The 24,412-nt window shown below is 44.6% G+C and overlaps 1 protein-coding gene across 5 annotated transcripts in view; it reads right to left on the bottom strand.

Annotated features, from left to right (window-relative positions):
* Positions 1-24,412, bottom strand: part of TRIM2 (tripartite motif containing 2) — a 121,103-nt gene that overhangs the window by 65,065 nt on the left and 31,626 nt on the right. For 2 of the 5 annotated variants that reach the window (XM_084883960.1, XM_084883958.1), the window contains exon 1: positions 13,339-14,030. The exons of the other annotated variants lie outside the window; for them this stretch is intronic. The gene's annotated coding sequence lies outside the window, so the exon portion shown is untranslated. Of the gene's footprint in view, positions 1-13,338; positions 14,031-24,412 lie in introns of those variants that run through there. 5 annotated transcript variants of the gene reach the window in all.

Here is a 24,412-nt window from a genome sequence, read left to right as displayed (position 1 = left end):
CACTGGCAGGGCCTCACCACCAGTTACTGGGAGCAGGAAGGCAAAGACCCTCATTCCTTTCATAGAATCAGAGGCACTTAAAGTTGAAAAGAACCATAGAGATGATACAAACCCATGGTTTTGTTTTTTAATATATTTTATTGATTTTTCACAGAGAGGAAGGGAGAGAGATAGAGAGCTAGAAACATCGATGAGAGAGACTCATCGACCAGCTGCCTCCTGCACACCCTATTGGGGATGTGCCCACAACCAAGGTATTGTACATGCCCTTGACCAGAATTGAACCTGGGACCTTTCAGTCCGCAGACCAAAGCTCCATCCACTGAGCCAAACCGGTTTCAGCAAGCCCCGTGGTTTTAAAGCCACAAAAAAACTTTCTCTCAAGAACTGGGCCCAGTCCCGGGGGCCCTGCCAACAAGGTCAGCTCACACTTTGGCAGGGCCCCTGAGGCATCTCTGCAGAACACCTGGAGCTCGGGGCCATCATGTAGACAAGAAACAGGTCTGGGGAGAGTGCGTGACTCCCCCCCCCCCCGCGCCATCCAACTAGCTAGTGGCAAAAACCGACGCAGAACTCAGGCCTGGGTGCCTGCCTCTCTCCACCTGCCCCACTGCCCCCTCTTTACACGCAGGCCTAGGAGTGGACATCTGTGCAGGCTGCCCGGTGACAGGATAAAGATGGAAGTTTTGTGGCGACCGTTCCACAACAGAATCGACTAGAAATACAACAAGCACAGGTTTTGCCAAGTGAGAATAAAAATACTGTATCACAGAATAACAAGCAGCTCTCATAGAAGAGCTTGAAGAGTTAATGGGTTGCCTCTAGGAACATGCCAACTGGACAGTCAAACAGCAGGAGTTCCCAGGATGACTGAGGAACAGGAAGCCACCCCAGAGATGAGAACAGTAAAAGGTTAAAGCTTGGCCCGTCCACATGGCCAAGGGCAGGGAAAAAATAAACCATGACATCCTGTTAGAGGGGGATTCACAGAGAAGGCAGACTCCTGGGACTGGAAAGAAAAAAAAAAAGAGAGACAAGACTTACAGGCTAAGTACTGTACCAACTTTGTATGGTTAAGAAGCTGCACATCAGATGACCTTGATAATAAAAATCTGACACTAAAACAAACGCGGAAGAGTGGACAGTAAATCATTGGCAGTTAGCCTTTTAATCCAGTCAAATTTGACAACAGGCCGAAGCGAGAAAAGCAGAGATTTACGCAAGACCTGCGCCGCTGGCAGGGCTGCCTGGCATGCTGGGGTCCCTTCTCCTTCATGCTCCCTGAAGGGCCTCGGTGGAATTGCTGTTCCATTTTTAAAAAGCTATTAACTCATGTGTGTTGGTCCCTCCAGAAGTGGAAGAACCCAGTCTTAATTGAGACATGTCCAAAAAGCTTATTCATTATAAAAACAGGTTTCGTTTCTAGTTTTCTGTTCATGCCCCTGGCCAGGGCTCTCCCTGCAGCATTCTGGGACCTTTTCCCAGCCTTCCTGTGGCCTCTGGCTTCAGTTCTCCCCTCCATCATTCATTCTGTCTCTCTGGTTCTGGATTTTCATGTGTCCGTCAACCCATTACTGCATTCTGAGATCTTAAGTCCAGAGAAAGAGGTGGCCTCTCCTTAGTCAATAGTGAAGTTCCGGGGTCTTCGTGAGGGAGGTGTAAGCTCCTCACTGGGTGCTCGGCTCCCATGGGCCCCACTGCAAATGTCACCAGCTCTAATGGCTTATCTATCTGCCTGCTTGGTTAGTGCTGCCTCCGCCACCAACCAGTAAACGCCACTGTGTTTTAGCTAATAGGAAGATGGTGGGGAAAGTGTCAAGGAAAGGGAGGAAGGAGAGAGGGTGATAATCACAGGGCGGTAGGATTAAGAAGAGGGTAAGGGGGAGGGGCTTGTATTTTAAAGTCATGTTTTTAAAAAATTATAGTTTACATATAGTAAAATTTGCTCTATTGTTCAAATCTATGAGTTTTGACAAACATGTAGTCTCGGGACCATCACCACTACAAAGATGGAGACTGGTTAACACCCCCTCCGGGACCCCCCACATTCCTTCTGCTAAGGTTTTTTTTTTGCGAGGAACCTAGGGTGGATTAGAAGTCAGAAGGAAGGGAAGCCGTGTTAAAGGAGAAAATGATGGAGCCCTAAAGGGAAGGAAGGGAGCGAGGTCCTGGAGGGGGCAAGGAGGCAGGGAGGCACAGGGCCACTCGGCAGGGGTTCACTCCAGTGAAAAGGAACGTTTCCCCTCTTTCTATGAAGTGGAAGCAAAGATGCATACATTCAGGGTCTATGATATATCTTGGGAGTGGATTCCTAATGTCCTACCAGCAAATGATTTCCTGCTCAGCAAGATGTTATCTGTCTTATTCCATAACTTCCGCCTTGGAGGTATTCTTTCCGATGGCAATTACTGTCCACAGGAATCACATCACAGCGGAGCTCAGGCACGGGGCTGGTTTGTGTTGGGCTGCGTGCCCAATTCTGCTGCCATGCAATCCTGTAGCAATTTTAGAACTAACGACTTCAAAATTCTCCAGTGTTAAGTGCATCTGCATCTTCTCCTGCACCAACCAATGGGAAAATCTGGCAGCAAAAATGGCTTCAATCCTCATAAACGCATGTGACAGCTGTAAATGACTCACTGCTGAAGCGCTAGCCGGTTCCGCAGACACGTCCTGGGGGCATGATTTGGCGGAAGAGATTTGCGACTAATCTTGTTATACTTTTCACTTAAAAGCAAACTGGAAGCCAAGTTCCCTCCTAACCTGCTCATCTTTGCAGGAGGATGTTAAAGCGTAATTCTAAAAACTGGGTTTCAAGAGTGGGTTGGGTATCAAGTTGTGGGTTTCAACCAGCTTGTTTAAACAATGAAATCCTATAGAACCACGGCAGAGGGCTGAGTGTGATCTCATGCAACTTTTGTTTCCTTGAAATGTATGTCTGTAAACACAACGTAACACATGTTTGTGCTGTGGATTACAGTCACGGTCACCTGTGGGAAATTTGGGTGTAGACCTATATGGATCCTCTACTAATAGTGGGATACCTGAACAGGGTACTTCTGAATGTCTAGTACCTATTGTATATGGTTGTTGAAAAGATTAAAGAGAGAAGTCATGGAAAGCATTATGGACTGTGCCTGGTTAACAGTCAATGCTTAGTATTATAATTTCTTTTCCTCTCTAGATCTATAAGCCAAATTTTTTGTTTCCTAAGATCTTTCTTCTGAGCCCAGAACTGCGAACCCCACAGCCTGCTTGACATCTCACATGGTTGTTCCACATAACCTTCAGCTCAGCAATCCAGCCCTGCATTCAACTCATTACCACCTTCTCACCAGTCCTCACCCCTCCCACTGCCACTTCCTGTCCCCAATGCACAGACCCTTCTGCTGCTTCTCCTGAATTCACCCTTCTATGAGAGGTGCCAGGACCTCATGATGTGATCTGATTAGGAAATGGGTCTTCACAGAGGTAATCAAGTGAAAATGAGGTCATCAGGAGGGGTCTTAATGCAATCTGACCAGTGTCCTCATTAGGAGGAGAAATTTGGACAAGGAGATGTGCATAGAAGAAAGACACAGGGAGAGCACCACTGACAAGCCAAAGAGTGCCCCAGGCTAGCAGATGCTAGGGAGAGTCACAGAACAGATTCTCCCTCACAGCCCTCAGAAGGAACCAACTCTACCCACACACCTTACAGCACCTCAACATCAGTCCATGTTTCTCCGCCCATCACTAAAGGTTTTCTTTGATTTGGCCCCATCCTCCCTATTGAACCTTAATTACCACAGCTTCTGGGCAGCCCTCTCCAATAACACAGTTCTCATTTGTAATCTCCATCTGGACTATGGCTCTCCGCCTTTGCTTGAGATATTCCCAACAGCCCAGTTCTCTCTTCCATCTAAACTTGCACATTCTTTAAGGGCTAATTGTAGTCCCTCTTTCTCAATTATGCTGTTCCTTATTTTTTGGCCAATGTTTTTCTCCCTCTTCTCTGAACTGTCATATTTATCCTCTGTATCATGTAAACTGTCACTTGATTATGTCCTATTTACATAGTTTTCTCCATGTGATATTTTTGGGTCTAGAGTTAAATTTTAAGTGACTAACTTCTATTGCAAACCACTTTTCCAGACACCTTCCTACATTTGTTTTCTCAATAAACCTATTACTGCATGATTTTATCATTTGTCATACAATCGAGTATTATTGAGCATTTTGGTTATGAGAGAAGGATGCCCTAGGTGTGAGTCCTAAATCTTCTGTTACTGGAAAAATTGCTAAACCTCTTAGAGCTTCACTTTCCTTACATTTAACATGTTATCTCTCAGAGTCATTATAAAGACAAGATGGAATAATTTATGTGAAAGTGATTATTTTAAAGGTAAAGATTTGCTCAAATGTAAGACTAAATCATTATTATCATCTCAGTGCCAAGTTAGCTCAGCTATTGGGTCGGCAGCTAAGTGATTGCGGGTTTCACACATATATGGCTTCAGTTGAATTTTTAGGTTTGCAGACGTAGTACAAATGTAAAACACATTTTGTTATTTGATAGTTGGCTATTCAGCTGTTAATCAGTAAAAAAGTTTTTTGATCTGTTTTGTAGTTTTCGTTTGGCGTTCGTTGAAAAATGGAAAATCAAAAGGAACATTTTCGTCATATTTTGCTTTTTTATTTCTGCAAAGGGAAAAATGCATCGCAAGCTCATAAAAAGTTATGTGCTGTATATGGTGACGAAGCCTTAAAAGAACGGCAGTGTCAAAATTGGTTTGCCAAATTTCGTTCTGGTGATTTTTCACTCAAAGATGAAAAACGCTCTAGTCGTCCAGTTGAAGTTGATGATGCCCTAATCAAAGCAATAATCAATTCGGACTGTCACAGTACAACACGTGAGATTGCAGAGAAGCTTCATGTATCACATACATGCATTGAAAATCACTTAAAACAACTTGGCTATGTTCAAAAACTCGATACATGGGTTCCTCACAAACTGAAAGAATCACAGTTAACGCAACGCATTAGCAGCTGCGATTTGCTAAAGAAACGTAATGAAAATGATCCATTTTTAAAACGACTGATAACTGGCGATGAAAAATGGGTTGTTTACAACAATATCAAGTGGAAAAGATCGTGGAGCAGGCCAGGTGAACCAACTCAAACAACATCAAAAGCTGATATTCATCAAAAGAAGGTTTTGTTATCAGTTTGGTGGGATTACAAAGGAATTGTCTACTTTGAACTCTTACCACCCAACCGAACGATCAATTCTGATGTCTACATTGAACAACTAACGAAATTAAACAATGCAGTTGAAGAAAAGCGGCCCGAATTGACAAATCGAAAAGGTGTTGTATTCCATCATGACAATGCAAGGCCACACACATCTTTGGTCACTCGGCAAAAATTAATGGAGCTTGGTTGGGATGTTTTGCCACATCCACCATATAGTCCTGACCTTGCACCATCTGATTACTTTTTGTTTCGATCTTTACAAAACTCCTTGAATGGTAAAAATTTCAATAATGATGATGATGTCAAATCGTACCTGATTCAGTTTTTTGCTAATAAAAACCAGAAGTTTTTTGAACGTGGGATTATGATGCTGCCTGAAAGATGGCAAAAGGTCATTGATCAAAATGGGCAATACATTACAGAATAAAGTTATTTAGTTCCATGAAAAAATTGTCTTTGATTTTCTTTAAAAAATCCGCAATTACTTAGTTGCCGACCCAATACTTAACTTCTACGCTGATGAAATTATGGGCTTGAACCTCATGAGCTGGTTCATCTGGATTCATGCCACAGGGGCCAATAAATTTCATGACTAATAAAGAGTGAGAGGAGGAATGAAGAAAACTGCAAAACACATCCTGGTGGGTCAGCAGGGCTATCTTCATGAATAAAAGATAGAAAGCATATAGTCACCTCCATCCATCTTAAGGCGTGCAGTATGCCAGGCTCTCAGAAGAAATAACTGACAGTCCCTGACATACTCAGTTCTAGTAAATCAATCCATAAGTTTAGGCCTAAGTGAAGAGGTTAATGTTTTGTTTAGGGTTGTTGTTTATTTGTTTGTTTTTTCTTTCTGTAACTGAATTCTACTGGGTTTCAGACTGAAAGCTAACCAAGAATTGATAAAATATGCCTGCAACATACAGGCAAGTCAATCTCTGTCAATTTAGACTCTTAATATAGTTCATCCTTGAGCATCTTGATTTAAGGAAGAGCCAAACCCCCACTCCAATTCCAAAGAAGATGAGTTTTAGTAATATACAGAGTCAATATTCACATCCCCCTAACCACCAGATTTTTCCTGTGAAACCAGCCATATGAATTTAGATTTTTTTCTATTTAAATGTTTCTATGTTAAAGAGGTTGAATTAACTTTTTATTTACCTTTGGTATTTGTTCCACAAAACTTGCTGGCCAGTGATTTCAAGTAAGTCAAGTGGTCATTTTTAAGTTGCAGGTGCCAAATACAGCATGCACATTAAGAGTATAATTATTGCAGCAGTCAGGATGTGTGAAATTCAGAAAGCTGGACCTTGGATTTCTAGGGACTGCAAAATACATCTAGGACATAAGCAGGAGTTCTGAGTGTCTCCATTTGGAATGACTCCCTCCCTCTGGTCTACTGGGGAACTCCAGTCCCCTTGATCAGCCACCCACAGAGACCAGCTGAAGGGCTGAATAATGAAGACTAAAGATTAAACTACTCATAGAGAGAACAAGCAGCAATTTGGTGAATACAGTTATCCAAGGAACTTAAAAAGAAAATGGTTGGGGAAAAAGTCTAGGAAAAGTAACCTAGTTATTCTATCTAGATTCAGTTTTAGCATAGAGCATCCTATGTAGATTAAGCCCCAAACATGCCAAGAACATTTTGTATCATATTACAAATGAAAACCAGCTCCCATGCAGATGGAATTCAGAATTTCATAACCCAACCAATCTGTTTTCCTCCTATTACAGAAACTACTTTAATTATTTAAAGCAAATTCTTCATTATTTCCCATTCTTAAAATTGTAACAGCTTTTTAGAAAGTAATATGAATTTGATCAGTAATAGATGTCTATTAACCAATCAGAAACAAAACAAAAAAAGATTTAGAAACTTTGTTTAAGCAAAACTGTGTTTGTGGACTACAAGCAAAATCCTTCTAGAGGAAATCCATGAGAAACCCAGTTTGTTTTCTAGCCATGAAATTGTATTCAAGATGAAGAAAAGACAACTTCTTCTGTGGGGTCTATAGCTGAAGTGGAGATATGAAGAGTAAATCTCACAAGAAAAAGAAGCACTTTGCACAGGGCCTCCCATTCCCTTCCCTCCAACCCCATCCCTTCCCAAGCTCTTAGATCCTTCATGGTTTGGTGGATGGTTTGGCTTTGAGTGGGATTTAGCCTTCAGGCATGAACTGCTTTGCACTTCAGGTTTCTATACTGAGATGTTCAGGGAGGCAGGAGATGAAGGACCCTCAAAGGGTAATTGCTGTTTGATGGCACAATATAGGGAAAAACAGCAAAATGATTGCAGTCTGCCTCCACTCATCCTTCCTCTACACCACATGTGTCAAACACAAGGCCCGCGGGCCAAATCCAGCCCGCCAGGCCTTGCAATGTGGCCCGCACCGTGCTGTACTCACTGCACTCCGCTGTCAGTTTATGACATTGTCAGTTTATGACTGTTCAGTAAACCATTCCGCCCGCGATTTAGGCTGGATTTTAGATTTTGGCCCCTTCTCTGATTGAGATCGACACCCCTACTACACAAATGGCACCCTGTCACGTCACTTCATTGTACAACATGACAATGTGACTTCCATGTTACCTGGGGCCAATAGAGCATTAGTCATTTAAGACTCATTTGTTGCAGAGTGTATGGCACAACAGATGGATGAAGCATTGCTTCTCTGAAATGGAAATAGTTTGTAAAAAAAAAAAAAATTCTTTCTAATAGTACGGGAATCTGGAGACCATGCTCTATAACTGTTTATGAAATTTGGTTTTGACCAGTGGCTTCATTATTCGCTTAGATTTAGAAGAGAAAGACATTGAGTCTTGGCCATTTGTTTTCTGCAGCAATCAAGAAGTCAACCTTCAGCCCATTCGAGTACCTTTTTATCCACTCTCCTTGGGTAGCTTCTGACTGGCCATGCTAAATAAGGGGCATCCAAAATGCCTGCTAACAATTTATGAGCGCTTCACTCTTACAATCTCCTGTGTCTAACACAGCAATTATTTAGCCTTTCACAAGTAGAATCTGAGGCATGGGGTTAGTAGAAGCAGTCCTGGACATATGCCAAACAACGAAGAGGAGCCAGCTGCCCCAAATCTGCAAGGAGACAATTCACTCACCAACTCCAAGGGGATTACTACTGAGATAGCCTAAGTGCTGCCAAGGCAAACTGTATCTAATCTTGAATTACAAAAAGGTGTGGAGGTTGCGGTCAGAACTGACCCTAAACCTTCCCTTCTTTTGATTATCCTGCAAATTCCTGCCCTTTTCCTTTCCCCTCCTATGCTTCTAGTTCACTATTTTAATTCCCGGCAGAATCATAACTAAGGCAGTCTGCCCAGCAAATAAGATAGATGGGTCCCTCCCATTAAGTCCCATAGTCAAGGAGATACAGGCTGCTAAAAAGATGCAAATCTAATTCAATGTGGCTAATGCCTTTTTTTTTTTTTAATCCCTAGACAAAGACCAAGAAAAATCACCCTTCTGGGAGGCTTTATTATACTAGTATAGCTTTGAGTCCATGTTGATTGTGCAACACTAATTTAAATAAATTGCAAGTAGTCAGAAAAAGAGACAGTTCTTTGTTTAGTCTGAGCGGCTAGGTTCATGATTAAGGAGACCTGATCTCATCTTCTTCATTAAGGCAAAGCTCAAGGATATCTATCATTTACCCTCTGTTCATTTTGGTGCTAACCCACTTAACTACTGTACACATTATAGGAATAAAACCCATCAACAAATAGGAACTTGGGGTTAGGTAGCAAGTGTCACTTCACCCAGGTCATGTTGAAAGAACCAAGAACATACCTTTCACTATTAACAGAGGCAAAGCTCAGGTCAAGGGGCCATCTTTTTATATTTTTAAATATATTTTTATTTATTTCAGAGAAAGGAAGGGAGAAGGAGAGAGAAACATCAATGATGGGACAGAGAATCATCGATCAGCTGCCTCCTGTATGCCTCCTCCTGAGGATTGAGCCTGAAGCCCAGGCATATGCCCTGACCGGGTATCACACCCTGACCTCCTGGTTCATAGGTCAACCATTGGACTCAAGGGACCATCTTGATTCCCTCAGGAAGCGGGTATAGCTGGACAAGGGAAGAGAGTCCTACCATAGTCCTTGACCTGGTTTCCCAGGGGAGGAAGTCAGTTTCCCAAGTGGAGGGATGCTCACTAATGTTTGAAGATGACATTGCCTCTCTGGATGTTTCCATTGAAATCAATGGCTACATTTAAACGAAAAAAGACATCCTTCAATGGCAGCAGCATTCTGAAACCTGAGCAACATTTACAAGAAGGAGATAGTGATTTAAAAGGCTAATCGCCTCCCAGAACTACAGCTGCCTCCAGCACACTTCCACAGATTGCTCTGGTTCCAACAGCCTGCACTTCTTAGGCTGAGTCGTTTCACTGAAAATGCAGCCACAGCTTCTATTAGAGCACGCTTACACTCTCATGAATTAATAAAGATGCTGGCAGACAAGGTATTCTTGTTTGACTCAGGGCACATCCTAATCTTTCTGGCCAGTCCTTCTGCCTAAATAAATTTCACCTAGACATCCAGTGTGTTATGAAAAAGAACATAGTGAAAAATCTAGGGTGAGGATATTTCTGTTCCAGAATTAAGATGAGATTCAAAGTCAGGATATGCAAAAATAACCGTTTTCCATAGGAAGGAACCAGTATTCGTTAGACAAAATGTTTGCCAACAAAAACTCAGTTTCTGAGGTTGAATTTCCACTAAACCCTCAAAAAAATACATAAAAGCTGCCCGGCCAGTAAAACAGTGATGCAGTGCCCTTGGATTGATTCCCCTTCACTTCCCCTCTACTTACTTATCTCAAAGGTTCCACTAGCCAATTCTTCGAACTCCGAGACCAAATACCATCCAAACGAAAGACCATTCTCTGCCAGAGAAGATAATAAGCTAAACACACAGATGACTGCCAGGGGCTCTTTCAGACCTGCCAACAAGCAAGTCAGACTTAAGGCCTATAACACATGTGAGTATAAGAAATATGTTGGCGATACAGTTAACTCAGCCTTGACTCAAGACTTTTAAGATAACAGTCTCCGAGAGACTTCTCAAGCAGACACTGGGCTGTATTTTCTCATGAAACCCAAAAGGAAAGCCATCATTGTTCCATCTGCATCATTAGCAGCAGCTTCAAAAGCATCCTGCCAGCACCTGCCAGCATAAACCTTTAGAGCCTGTGCAAATCAAGCTAACACTGCCCTTTGGGAATCTGCAGCCCAAGATGGATTGGGTGCAAACCATGCAGTGGAGAGGTGAGAAAGGAAGAAAGTTCTGAAGTGTTTTCCTCCCAGATTTCAGGATTTCAGGATGGCATTTTCAAAGGTTCCTTGTGCCTCGCTGGGTTACCCTACTGAGTTATCTCCAGCGAACGGGCAAATTCGCACCAAGCAGCGCTTGGAGAGGTGGGGAGTTACTGCTGCTCAGAAAAGGCCAAATAAACAGATTACTCATGAGACCCAAGGTCAGTATCCAGTTTTCCCCCCAAAGTAGTCAGTAAACAGAAATTCAAAGGGCGGAATTCAACTCAACGGCAGACTGAAGAAAAGGTCAGAGTGTATGCTGATAATTTTCAAGGAGACTCCCTAACGCATTTAGATTCATATTCTATGAGAAGATCCTTCTGCTTGTGTTTCAATATGAAGCAGAAGTAACAATCAGGAAACCATGCAAGAGAAATAATTCAAGATGTAGGTGCCACATTTAGTTTTGAAAGATACAATGGGATTTCCAATAGAGGATTTAATAGACGTAGAATTTTCCAGGAAAATAAAGGCAGGACTTGGGGAAAAAGTTCTGAGAATACTGATAAGGGGACATCGTCAACTAAACAAATCTTGACACTGCAAGGTACTATCTTAGATTCCGCGATCCCAAATAAAGTCATGGTAGGTACCTACATGGGATAGTATGGAAAGGGGGAAAGAATAGAGAGGCTACAGGGAAAAGAATAAGGACTGGTGTTAACCCTTGGTACCCAGGGGGAGCTAAAGGGGGAATGGATTTGGGGTTCATAGAATGCTTTGAGTCTGACAGGCATTTTATGCTCCAAATCTTCCTGTCTGCCCCCAGCCCTCTATCTGAGTTGTGAGCAGCATGAAGTTTTTTATATGGAGCATGTACTTTTTAGAACACATCAGTCAAAAAGAGTCCATATACCAGCCTAGATGGTGACTGAATTATGTCACCATGAAGACATTTCATTAGCTTAGGTGGCCCTACCTTGACTCATCCTAATCTGTATTTAACCAAGGGAGGGGGAAGGGAGTAGGGGCTTTTGTTTGTTTTTTAAAATTCATCTTTAATCGCTGGATGCACCTAAATTTGAAGAAGGGAAGGTAATGTATGTGTGTCATAAAGAGTTCAGTGACATGATTTGCATCTTTGGTTAATGCTGTGATAGTCAAAGTGTTCTAAATCATTCCTGCTCTTTTGTTTCTTACAGTTGAATGGCAGGTACTACGTCTGCCAAGGATGAAGTCAAGTGGAAATCTGAGACTAGAGGTCAAGTAGAAGTGGGAGGCAGTGAACGGAGCACAATACCTCCTCCCACCCCTGGGAAAGAACCTGGAAATGCAGGTTGTCATGCAACAATACCCATAACTATCTGAGTATATAAAAGCCTAAGTGACCGAATGACTGAACGACCAACTGGTAGCTATGATGCACACTGACCACCAGGGGCAGATGCTCAAGGCAGGAGCTGCCTCCTGGTGGTCAGTGTGCTCCCACAGTAGGAGCTCTGCTCAGCCAGAAGCTGGGCTCAAGGCTGGCTGAGTGCAGCTGCTGCAGCACAATCCTCTCCTGCCTCTGGCAGCAGGTGCTTCAAGGCCAGGATGAGTGGGAACGGCTCTGGCCCAGTTTAGGCTCCTCCACAGCCACCTTAGGCTTCATGCACTGCTAGGTCCCAGACTGCGGGAGGGCACAGGCCAGGCTAAGGGACCCCACCAGTGCCTGAATCCATGCACTGAACCTCTAGTATTCTTATAACACTGATGTAAAGGTTAATCTCCATTTTTAGAAGAAAATCGGCTATAAGGTATTTACTGGGGAAAAAAGGCATTGGTGTATATACTGCCACAGAACCACCATCCTCCCACTCGAAAGACTAACCCAATCTTTGGATGCCTAGAATTCTAAGTGCTCTAAAATTAACTATTAAAAAAGCCATTTTAACCTAAAGCTGTCTCTGTTTCACAAATTAAGGCTGATCATTTGGGGCGGGGGGTGGGGGGGATTGAGGGGAAGATGATAGAAGGGGTGAAGAAGGAAGCAGTTGCTCTAGGGTTGAACTACAGGGGGAATGGATTTGGGGTTCACAGATGTTTGAGTCTGACAAGCATTTCATGCTACAAACCTTCCTGCCCACCCACAGCCCATTACCTGAGTTGTTAGCAGCATGAAGTTTTCAATACGCAGCATGTACTTTTCAGAACACATTAACCAAAAAGGAGACCTTAAAGGCCTCAAAAATCCACATCCCCGCCTCCAATAAGCCAGAACTGTAGTATGAACTTGGGCAGCGAATAAGAGTTGAGGCTAATAAGGAGGAAATCTATTTGAGCAGTTTTAGGGGAAATGCCCAAAATTTAAGAAGGGGGAGGGGAGAGGAAATGCAGTTTACAAAAATTATTAAAGCTACTGCTTTAAGCTTGCAGATTGTCTTTTTTTTTTTTTTTTTTTTTTTTTTTATTTCCTGCCTCCGTGCAAAAGGCCGTTAAAAGCTTTACTTCCGAAGCTTTGCGCTATCCTATTTAAGGAATGGCCCACGGTCCCCACCCCCGGAGACCTCCGCCGGCCCAGCCTGGGAGCGAGGCAACGTCAAGGTCGAGCCCAGCGGACAGCGCCAGCAGCCGCCGCCCCCAGCGCCCGCTCCGGGGTGGCTTCTCCTGCCGGAGCCGGGATCCCCTCCAGGATCCGAGCCGGGATCCGGAGGAGTGTCTGCAGGCTCCCGCACACCCCCCTCCACCCAGCCCTGGGCCCGGGGCCGGATCCAGCAGGACAGGACCAGGCCCGCGGGGGCCGCGGCGCTCAGCCAGCCCCGCCGCCCGCGCCCGGACTTACCGCGGGGACGGCCGCCGGGCCGGGGCGCAGCTCACACCCGGGCAGAGGCCCCGGCGCCGCCGCCGCTCCTGGGTCCCGTGTGTCGGAAGGTGACCCGGCGTTCCCGCCGGCCGTTCTGCGTGCTACCCTGACGCTGGGACCGCACAGCAGCGGAGGGAGCGCGGCCTCCGGGCTGGGCTCGGAAGGGCCTGATCTCGGAGCCCTGGGTCCCCAGGGGGCCTCTGCGGGGCCATTTCCACGCTGCGCTCAGGCCCGCAGCGCAGACATCTGTGCTCCAGACGCCGGGAGGCAGGGCAGGTCCTGGACTGCGCGCTGCCCGGCTTGCCTCGCTCCGGACCCGGCCTGGGAGCTAATCCCACACCGCTAATCCCTACAACCCGTGAAAACAACACACCATGCGGGCGGGTGCCCAGTTCCAGAGGGATTCCCAGCGCGGTGACTCAGGGCCCCCGCGGCCAGCCTCCCGGAGGGCCAATCGCAGCCCCGGGCGCAGGAAAGAAGGGGAACGCGCCCTGTAAACACAGATGCAAACTGTCCTTTCAGGGGCAGCGACTTGGGTCTGACGGGGCCCAGAGAGCAGCAAAAGGCCAGCCCGCATTGCAGGCCTGGTCATTATTAAAGCAACCACAGCTCCTGAATGGGAGAGGACAACATCTCTGTGTTTACTTTCATTCTGGCAAATAGTCAGCTACAGCACAATCAGTTCTGAAAATAATGAGAGTTTCTATTCCTCGGGGCCTTACTTTTTACACGAAACTACTCCCCTCCCCTCTCCTCCGATTTCCCTTCCCTCCCTTCCTCCCTCCCTCCAATGACTACCTCCCTCTCTCCCTCCTTGCCTCCCTCCCTTCCTTCCTTCCTGAAACATTTATGACTATCTCCTACATGTCGTAATAGATTGAAAACACAAAGTTGTAAAAAAAAAACAAACAAAAAAAAACCTGAAGCTTTTACTCTTAAGTGCCTAATTATTGGGGGAGGGTGGTGAGAAGGGGGGAGGAGACCAACAATTAGAGTGCATTGTGCAATTGCTGTGATAGTGTGTGCCCAGAGGGTTACAGGAACATAGAAGCAAGTTTTAAATAATGCTGGAAATCAAGGAAGGCTTCCCAGAGGAGGCTGCATTTGAGTTTTGAAACCTGAGCAGACACCAAATAGAATAGAGAGAGAGAGAGATGAGAGATGAGAGATGAGAGATGAGAGATGAGAGAGAGAGAGAGAGAGAGAGAGAGAGAGAGAGAGAGAGAGAGAGAGAGGGTCTGAACCACTGAATGGCTGCAGGAAGCAGGTGCAAGGAGCAAAGGTGAAAGATGGCTTATAAAGGGTGGCAAGGAGTCCGACCACACAGGTTTTATCTGCTAAACTCTGGGATTTGACTTTTGTTTGGAAGCGATGGGGACACTCGGAAGGATTTTAAGCAGCTGAGTGCTTTGATGAAAGCCGTGTTGCAGAAAGATTACTGTGGAAAGCAAATGGAAGGAAGACAGTCTGGGGAGGGAGGGGAGGTGGGGCTGGGATGGACAGGAAAGACTCCAAAGATGTGAAAGAGGTGGGACCTTTAGAATTTGGTGCCTGATAACAGGCAGCGGAGTGGGGTTGTAGGCTAACACCCAGCTTCACTGGGTGAACACTGGGGATGGAGGGAACCATTCACCAAGAGAGAAAAATACGGGAGGAACAGGTGGGACCAGAGAAATGATGACTTAAGTTTAGACAAGCGGAGCCCGTGGTTTTTGTGGGGTATTCGATGCAAGTGTCCCAGCAGGCCAGTCAGTTGGATCTGTAGGTATTTGGGGCATTATGGGCTAGCTGTACAAAATAGGCAGTTGCCCACTTATAAGTGGAAGCAAATACAGAAGTAGAGAAAAACTCCCTGAGCTTGCTAGAGCTGTCCTAGCAGAGCACCGTAAAACGAAGTGGCTTGAACAGTAGAAATGTATAGGCTCACCGTCCTGGAGGTTGGACATCCAAGTTTAATGTGTCAACACGAGGGACCCTCTCCCTCTGCCTGCCGCTAGGGAGAGATCTGTCCTAGCACACTGTCTTAGCTCCTCCTAATTCCTTGGCTTGTGGCAACACAACCCCAGTCTTCACCTAGCGTTCTCCCTGTGTGTCTGTTCAAATTTCCCCTTTTTGTAAGGACATCAGTCATATTGGAGTAGGGGCCCACCCTCCTGCAATATGACCTCATTTTAACTAATTCCATCTGCCCTAATTCCTATCTCCTATTGGAAATCACTCTATATCCATATAAGGTCACATTCTAAGGTAGTGGGGGTTAGGACTTCAACATGAATTTGGGGGACAATTCAGCCATAACACTCACAGACTTGCTGTCTCTATGGACTTGCTGATTCTGGACACTTCAAAGGAATCATACAAGGTGGGCCTTTGTGTCTGGCTTCTTTCATTTAGCATTTTTTTAAAAAGATTTATCCATATTGTACTATACATAGCATGAATCAGTCCTTCATTTGTTTTTATTGCAGAGTAATATTCCATTGTACAGATAGACCACATTTTGTGTATCCATTTCATCAGTTCATAAACATATGCACTGTTTTCATTTGGGGGCTAGTATGAATAATGCTCTGAATATTTGTGTATAGTTTTTTGGGGGGACCTATATTTTCATTTCTCTTGGTTACAACCTAGGAGTAGAATTGCTGGGTCATATACTTAACATTTTGAACAACTGCCAGACTCTCTTCCAAAGCAGTTACATCATTCTATACTGCCATCAGCAATGTCTGAGGGTTCTCATTTCCTAGTGGGTGTGAAGTGGCATTTCGTTGTGGTTTTGATTTGCATTTCTCTAATGACTAATAATGCTAAACATCTTTTCTTGTGCTTATTGGCCACTTGGGTATCTTTTTTAAAAATACCACTTTTTTGATGGTGTCATGATAGACTTTAATAAATTCATTTAAAAATTTTTTTATTGATTTTAGAGACAGGAAGGGGGAGAGAGGGAGAGAAAGAGAGAAACATTGATGCAAGAGAGAAACAGCTATCAATTGCCTCCCTCATACATCCTCACCTGAGATCAAATCCACAACTTGGGTATGGAACCCGCCACCTTTCAGTGTATAAGGTGAGCTTTAACCAACTGAGCCACATTGGTCAGGGCTTTAATAAATTCATTTTATGCTCAAACTAACTAGAGTAACGTCTGTCATTAGTAGCTAAGAACACTGACAGATGCACTGGGTTCTTTTAAATAGTATCAGTCGGTTGGTTGAATGGTCGGATGGACATACAGTTGGTCACTTAGCCTTTTTATATACAGATTGCTTTAAACATCTTTTTCCCTAAAGCATTGCCTATTCTATTGGAGTTCCTGGATGCAGACACAAAGTACCAAAGGCCACCCCTAATGCAATTATGAGCACAGCTACCAGCAGCCCTGCCACTTATTTCCCATCTCTATCCAGCCCTGACCCGGCACGCTGGCCCTCCTGTGCAATGCCCTCTCTCCCCACAGACTCTTCCCACTCCGCTCCTCCCTTTCCTGTTATATTGTCAGAGCCACGTGGAATCTTATGAATGAGATCAGTGTCCTAGTAAATCTTTAGATCATTTATAATCATCAGTGCCCAGGACAAAGGCTTTGCAAAAACTTGGCACATAATAAGTACACATGAAATTGAATTGAATCTGGTGTCCTATTTCTTTAGTTTTCGCTTTTATTCTACGATAGTATTTATGCAGTCATTGATTTTAAACTTTCCCTCAAATGGCCCTGTGTGGAGGATTAGGGCCTGATATGGGTCTGCAGAGCAAACCTATGGTGTTCAATATGTAACTGAAAGAATGGAATTCTTTAGGGAATTTATGTCTAGGAGGCGGTGACATGGTGAAACAAGGTAAAGTTTTGCAGGTAAAGTTCTCAGTACGCAGACGATATAGGGGCATTGGGAGACTAAGGGGCATGCATTTCCTGGCAGAGTTTTCTGGTGGGTTAGGCTTCAGGGCCACCACCGCTCAGTGCTCTGGGCCTGTTTAGTGTTTGTAGGCTGTCTTATCCTGCCTAAGGAGGGATAAGACAGCCTACAAACACTGTACCTGTGAGACTGAAACTCTTCAGATTAGGAACTTCATAAACCCCCCCTCCCCCCTCCCCCCCCACACACCTCCTGGAAATAGCTGGAGAGCCTGCGTTCATTCAGTCACCAACCCGCCCAGTGTTTACTGAGCACACACTCTGTGTAAGGCACCACTCTGGACACAAAGAGGAACAAGTTTCCTTTCCTGCAGTAAGGAGCTGGATGACAAATGCGGCAGTCAGGACAAACACAATGAACTGTAATCCCAAGTAGAGTGGACTTGCAACAAAAGAAGCATAAAAAGCTGTCTTGACAACTCAAGGGGAGAAGAAATAGCCCACTTTTTTCAGGAGTAGGAAAGGCTTTATGGAAAAGGTGGGGAAGGAAAGCTAGGCTTTTGGCTTAGAATTTTTTTTAAAATATATATTTTATTGATTTTTTACAGAGAGGAGGAGAGAGGGATAGAGAGCTAGAAACGTCCATGAGAGAGAAACATTGACCAGCTGCCTCTTGCACACCCCCTACTGGGGATGTGCCCGCAACCAATGTACATGCCCTTGACTGGAATGGAACCTGGGACCTTTCAGTCTGCAGACCGACGCTCTACCACTGAGCCAAACCGGTTTCGGCTTGGCTTAGAATTTTACTGGTAGGACCTCAGGCATAACTCCTGTTCTCCCTAGGCTCCCAACTAGTTGGGAAGAGAGTCACACATCCCGGTGGCTGCCATTCAAGGCCATGTGTGATAAGTTGGACTTGAAAAAGTCGCAGAAAAGTGAGTAATTATTTTCAATGAGACTAACTAGGAACGACTTTATGGGAGGGTGGGCTTGGGCCCTGACAAATGGAGAGGCTTTATTAACATGCATATTTGTAGGTAAAAAGCAATTAAATGCTCTAGAAAAATCTGGAAAACCCAGTAAAGTTTAAAGAATAAAACAGAAACCATCTATAGACCCTATAGATAAATATATTGCCAGATATATATATATATATATATATATATATATATGCTTAATAAATATTTATGATGTCACTAACTGAATAAATGACATTATCATTTATTGTCTTAATTTTTTCTCGTGCATATTTTTACTATGCACACCATTTTGAAAACTCCTTTTAAAAACACATCCTATGCCTTTTAAATCTGTAAAATATTTGAAAACACATTATAAATAGCTGAAGAACATTCCATCAATTGTATACCATTTATGCAACCAATTTCCATAGTGCTTACATTTACGTTGTTTCTAAATTTCCAATTATTATAAGTCAAACTTAAATGAAATCACTAATCACAAATCATTATCCACACCTCTACAGTCTTAGCATAGATTCCTGCAAATGAAATGGCCACGTCAAGGTGTGTTAACTTTTCCAGGGCTCCCAAGAAAGTAAAACATTGCACAATTACTTCCTAGAGAAGTTGTATCAATTTACACTCCCATTAGCAACGTATTGAAAAATATTAACCTGATAAGGAGAAAATAGTAACTCATTGTTCTTAAGTTTTCTATTTATTTGATCCCTAGTGGTGTAGAACATTTTCAATATGATTGTTTCCACCAATATTTCCTTTAAGTTGATGATCTTTGTCCATTTATCTTTGGGGGATTTGGAGAGAATCTGCAATTCTTTCAGCCAATCTGAGGTCTCCCATAGTTATCACTGTGTGAGCATCCTGCCAGGGTGCGATCTTATTTTTTTTTTTTTTAAGTTACATTATCATTCATTTCTCTCTCTCTCTCTCTCTCTCTCTCTCTTTCCCCCCCTCCCCCTCTCCCTCTCCCTCTCCCTCTCCCTTTCCCTCTCCCTCTCCCTTCTCTCATTATCTCTCTCTCTTTGCAACAATATCTCTCTCTCTAAACACAGCCAACTACTTCATCTGGTGCTCAGAGGAACTGTGGTCTGTTACAACACTGGAGAGAGAACTGGTTATTAGAATTATTGAGAGACAGTATTCCCAGATGGTCAGGGGCCATGTAGACCTGGGACTCTCTTTCTAAGGGCTGCTTTCAGAACCCGACCTCCTCCTGTGCTGTGCCATGCAATGCCACTGCTCCCCCATGGACTCCCTGAGTCTTAGCTGAAGTGCTTTCCCGCTTCCGTGGGGTCTGTTCCTGCGGAGGCTGGTGTGGCCTTTTCTACACCTTCCCCAGTCCAAACGCAGCCTGTCTCTGATAGGAAGCTCCGATGGTGGCCGTGGATGGTGGCCCTCTTTCTCTGAATGCCACAGCACTTTGAAGTTCTCTTACAGCCTCCCAGTCTCCCAGGAATTCTGGCACGCCTCTCCCTCATTACTGCATAACCTCTCTGAGGCGTCTGCATGACTGGGGCTATGTCTTCTTTATGTCTGCATTCCCATAACACAGTTAATAGAGATCCAAAAATGTTTTACAAATTAAAAAATAAAATGTTATTTAATAGAAACACTAGGGGTGGGGACAAGCTACTTTGAAAGGGTAAATAAAGTTTAATTTTAATTGTACATCAGTCCCCCCTCCCCCCCATCCACATTTTTGGCTACCCACAGTCAATCATAGTCCGAAAATATTAAATGGAAAATTTCACCTTACTTCATCACAACACGAAGAGCGAGTATAGTACAATAGATATTTTGAGAGAGAGAGAGTGCATTCACATAGGTTTTATTAGAGTATATTGTTGTAATTATTCTATTTTACTCTTTGTTATTGTTGCTAATCTCTTACTGTGACTAAATCATAAATTAAATTTTATCATAGGTATGCCTGTATAGGCAAAAGCAGAGTGTATGTAGGTTCGGTACTATTCACAATTTTAGCACCCACTGGGGATCTTGAAAGATACTCCTTGTGGATAAAGGGAAACTACTGCATTGGTTGTGGTAATGTTATGGACTGAACTGTGTTTTCTCCTCCATTTGATGTGTTGAAACCCTGACTCCCATGTTAGGAATATTTGGAGACAGGGCCTCCAGAAAAGTAACACGGGTTAAAGGAGGTCATCAGGGTGGGGACCTAGTCCAAGAGGATTAGTTCCCTACAAGAAGAGGAAGGCAAGCAGAGTGTTCACTCTCCTCATCTGCAGTGAAAAGGCCAGGTGAAGACATAGCGGGAAGGCCCTGTCTACCAACCAGAAAGAGAGCTCTCATCAGAACCCAACCATGCAGGCACCGTGACCTTGGACTTCCAGCCTTCAGAACCACAAGAAAATAAATGGCAGTTGTTTAAGCCAACAAGTCAGTGGTATTTTTATGGCAGCCTGTGCTGACAAATACAGTGGTGATGGTAAGATGTTAGGTAGAAATGGAAGAAAGTCCATCTAAACAAAAGAGCATGAATACCTCCATCAAAGAACTAACAGAATCTCAGGTTGGGCCTTTAGGGGCTGGCAAGTAAAGGAAGAATTAGGAAACAAGCCTCCCTTTGTCTCCTCACAAAAAGCACAGGATGCCCTCTTCTTTCACAGCTGCGTTGCCTCTGTGGTAGAGGAATTACAACTGGAATCCAGGGACTCAGAAACTGAATTGGGGTTAAACCATTAAGTTTAGATCAAATGTAAAGTCAGCAGAGGCAAAAAAGCACCAAAATAGTATTTCAAAACCCTTGGGAGGTTGATGAGGAAATTGCTGCTGCCTTCCAGTAGACTAAGAGCAGACTTTCTTATGTTTCTCAGAATGATGATCTGTGATCACCTCAGGCTGATGCGTTAGCCATGCAAAGACACCGCTGAGCCTCCAGGGATGTCACTCAGTAGAGGCATCAGGCCATATCACAAAACCAGATGCTGAGGAGGAGCACACGAGAAAGCCAAGAGAGAAAGAGAACAACGCTCTTGTTCTCAAGTCCTTGCCAAAAACGCAGTCATTCTAACTCTACATATTTTAAATGAGTGTCATGCTTTGGTCCAAGGAAGGTTTTTTTGTTTGAAACTTCAAAAGAACAACAACCAAAACAAGCAAAGGACAGTTTTTAAAAAAAGAACTGTATTTCTTAGAACTATTGTGATTTAATGTCTTTTCAATTCCTCAATTAGAGATGGGAGAAAAAGGACCATGAAACTTTTTTTTTTCCTCCAGAATCTTCTTTCATCCAACATGTGGAGGAAATATGTTGTTAAGTGAGTCATTTTCTTATTCTATACAACACATTTCAATGTAGCCTGTGCTTAACTTCCAATATATATATACCTGTCATACAGTTTAAAAAAACACAACAGTAAGTATAAATAACAGACAGAAAAGTGCACGAGGCCTATGGCAACAGTTAGTCGAATTACCCCAAAGAAACATACTAGAACACCATCCAGAGATAGGCCATTACCAGCATTCCAGTGCCCCAGCCCAAATGTACTTTCAATTAGATACATTTTGTCATAAAAAGAATATTATTAATGGTGGCAAGTGCCCAGTTTGGCCCACAGAGGTAAAAGGGCTAACGGGCACGTTGCCCAGGGGTGAGAGGGCATCTCCAGTTACCAGGGGCTTCTCTCACTTTCAGGTTCCTTAGTCGATCGTACCGTGCTCACCGGATACAAATCAGCATAACCATCCAGTGTTACAGGCAAGCCATTTTGTCATATGTATCCAGAGCCTTACAAAATTTCTCTATCTTACGCCTTAGTCATTCCAGCTTAAACATTTCCCCCCCCGCACAAGCAGGATCAGCGATGTGGTCACGGATATGCATGTAGATGGCACCTAAGAGCAGCAGCTCCGGCATGGCTCTGCCACTCCTTCCTGTGCAATCCGGGACAAAACGTTTGACCCACCTCTCTGCGCCCTGGTTTCCTCATCTGTTAAATGGTTGTACAAAGCATAAGTTGGTCATGATGCACAAAGAACCCGAAATGGTGCCTGTTACACAGTTAGCAATTCAACAAATTGTTAATTATGAGCTATTATTACAAAACATTCATCATTGTATTATTTAAATAGGAAAAGGTTTAATAGAAGTTAAATGACCAGAAATAGGGGGATGAATATGTCTGCTCTTGTGCATCCTACCAAAGAATGCAATGCACCCCTGTGGGTATCACACAGTGGTTGGAAAATGCAGGCTTGGCCCTGGCTGGGTGGCTAAGTTGGTTGGAGCATTGTCCTGCACACCAAAAAGGTTGTATGTCAGGGCACATACCTAGGTGGTGGGTTTGATCCCTGGTCGGGGCGCATATGGGAGGTAATCGATATTCTCTTTCACATCATTGCTTCTCTCTCTCTTTCCCTCTCTCTCTAAAAATCAATTGAACATTATCCTTGGGTGAGAATTAAAAAAAAGGGGGTGGCGGGGGGAGGGCACGGGGAGCCCAGCCAGCATGGCTCCGTGGCTAAGTGTGGACCTATACATCAGTAGGTCATGGTTCGATTCCTGGTCAGGGCGCATGCCCGGGTTGTGGGCTTGATCTCCAGTGTGGGGTGTGCAAGAGGCAGCCAGTCATTGTTTCTTTCTTATCATGGGTGTTTCTATCTTTCTCTCCTTCTTCTCTGAAATCAATAAAATATATATTTTAAAAAAGGGGTGGTGGCTCTGGAGCCTGCATGCTAGCCTGACCCTGGCCAGCTGTGCCACCTTGGACATTTGTTTTAACTCTCTCATCTGACTATCCGTTTCCTCACTGAGAATAGAGGATCGCAGTACCTATCTGGGAGGGAGAGCTGCTCATGTAAGTGAAGCACTTAGAACAGTTCCTGGCAAACAGTTGGTGTTTCAGGAGTTTCACTTGAAGTTTCAGTGCTGCAGCCCGATGGTCTGGTCATATATCATTGCACGAAGCTTCCCAGTAAAAGGCTGGGAGGGTACACGCCCTAGGAGAAGGCGAAGGACAAAGCCTAAATCCCCCTTGGAATCAACAGAGGTCATTACGGACACAAGCCTAGGCCTGGGAGCTCCGGGCACAATCGCCTTTCGAAGGAACTGGAAAGAGCCGCTCTGCGGGCAGCACCAGGACCAATGGCTTTGATTTAAAGGGGAAAACGAAAGGCCCCCAAACAAAATCTCCCATCACAGCAGCACACAAGTGGTGGCAGAGAAAGGAGCTGGGACAGTTTTCCTGGATCACCAATCCCCATCCACTTCCCAGCCTGCTGCCCTCTCCTCCCCTCTCCCCTTGTGCTTTTCAGAGACTAAGAAACAGGAAATGGAGGAGCTGGATTTTCATCCCCTTGGGGGAGGAGATGTACAGTAACAGCTTCCACAGGAGAAGCTGAGAGTTGCTGTGATGTGACCCCCACCTCATGCCTGAAGCTCCGGTGGGGGTGCAGACACAGGCGAGACACGTGGTCTCCTTTCTCAAGGAGCAGGACCCAGCTGGTATCGGGATATGTCTCTGACCCCAATTCCAGGAAAGGACAAGGATCAGCAGCCACCAGGCCCTTTGTCCACCCAGGCCTATCCCACCCTGACCGCAGGTCCTTCACAGTCCACAGGGCCCCTCTCCCACGGACCCTGCTCCTAAAAAGCCACAGCCAGAAGAACTGGGGGCACCCCCGGGTCTGAGTGCAGGTGGCACTGAGGGGCCCAGTCGCCTGGCCTGTGAGAAAAAGGCAGCCTCACATGGGAGGCCCCATTCCCTGAGTGCCCTCACAGCCGTGGGGAGGGCAGGCAGCTGCCTCTGCCCCTCCCAGCCCAGCAGTGACAGCTCAGACAATGGCGCCCTGGATTCATTGCCTGTGCTGAGTGTGGGAAGAGAGCTGCCTTTTTCAGTCACTATCTTTCCTTGCCACAGTTCCAACAAGGCGTCTGGGGCTTGGAGGTCGCTGCTCCCTTACAGGAGTCTTCCTATATCCTTTTTGCAATGAACCGAGATTAATTAGTATTTCTGCTGTCCCCTCTGCAGTGTGCCCAGAACACAGGGAGTATCCAGAGGACACAATACGTACCCTCGCTGAGGGCTTATTTAAAGGGGCCATGTTTTTAAGAAATCACTGATTGTTGCTGTGGTGCTTTTTTAATTGTGTGTGCGTGTGCGTGCGTGTGTGTGTGTGTGTGTGTGTGTGTGTGTGTGTTAAAAGTGCTCTTAAGAAAATAGAGTCCTCCAGTTAGGGG

The sequence above is a fragment of the Pipistrellus hanaki genome (genome assembly GCF_964339955.1).
Source record: "Pipistrellus hanaki genome assembly, chromosome: 5".
Lineage (NCBI taxonomy): Eukaryota > Metazoa > Chordata > Mammalia > Chiroptera > Vespertilionidae > Pipistrellus > Pipistrellus hanaki.
This window is presented reverse-complemented; position numbering and strand designations above follow the sequence as displayed.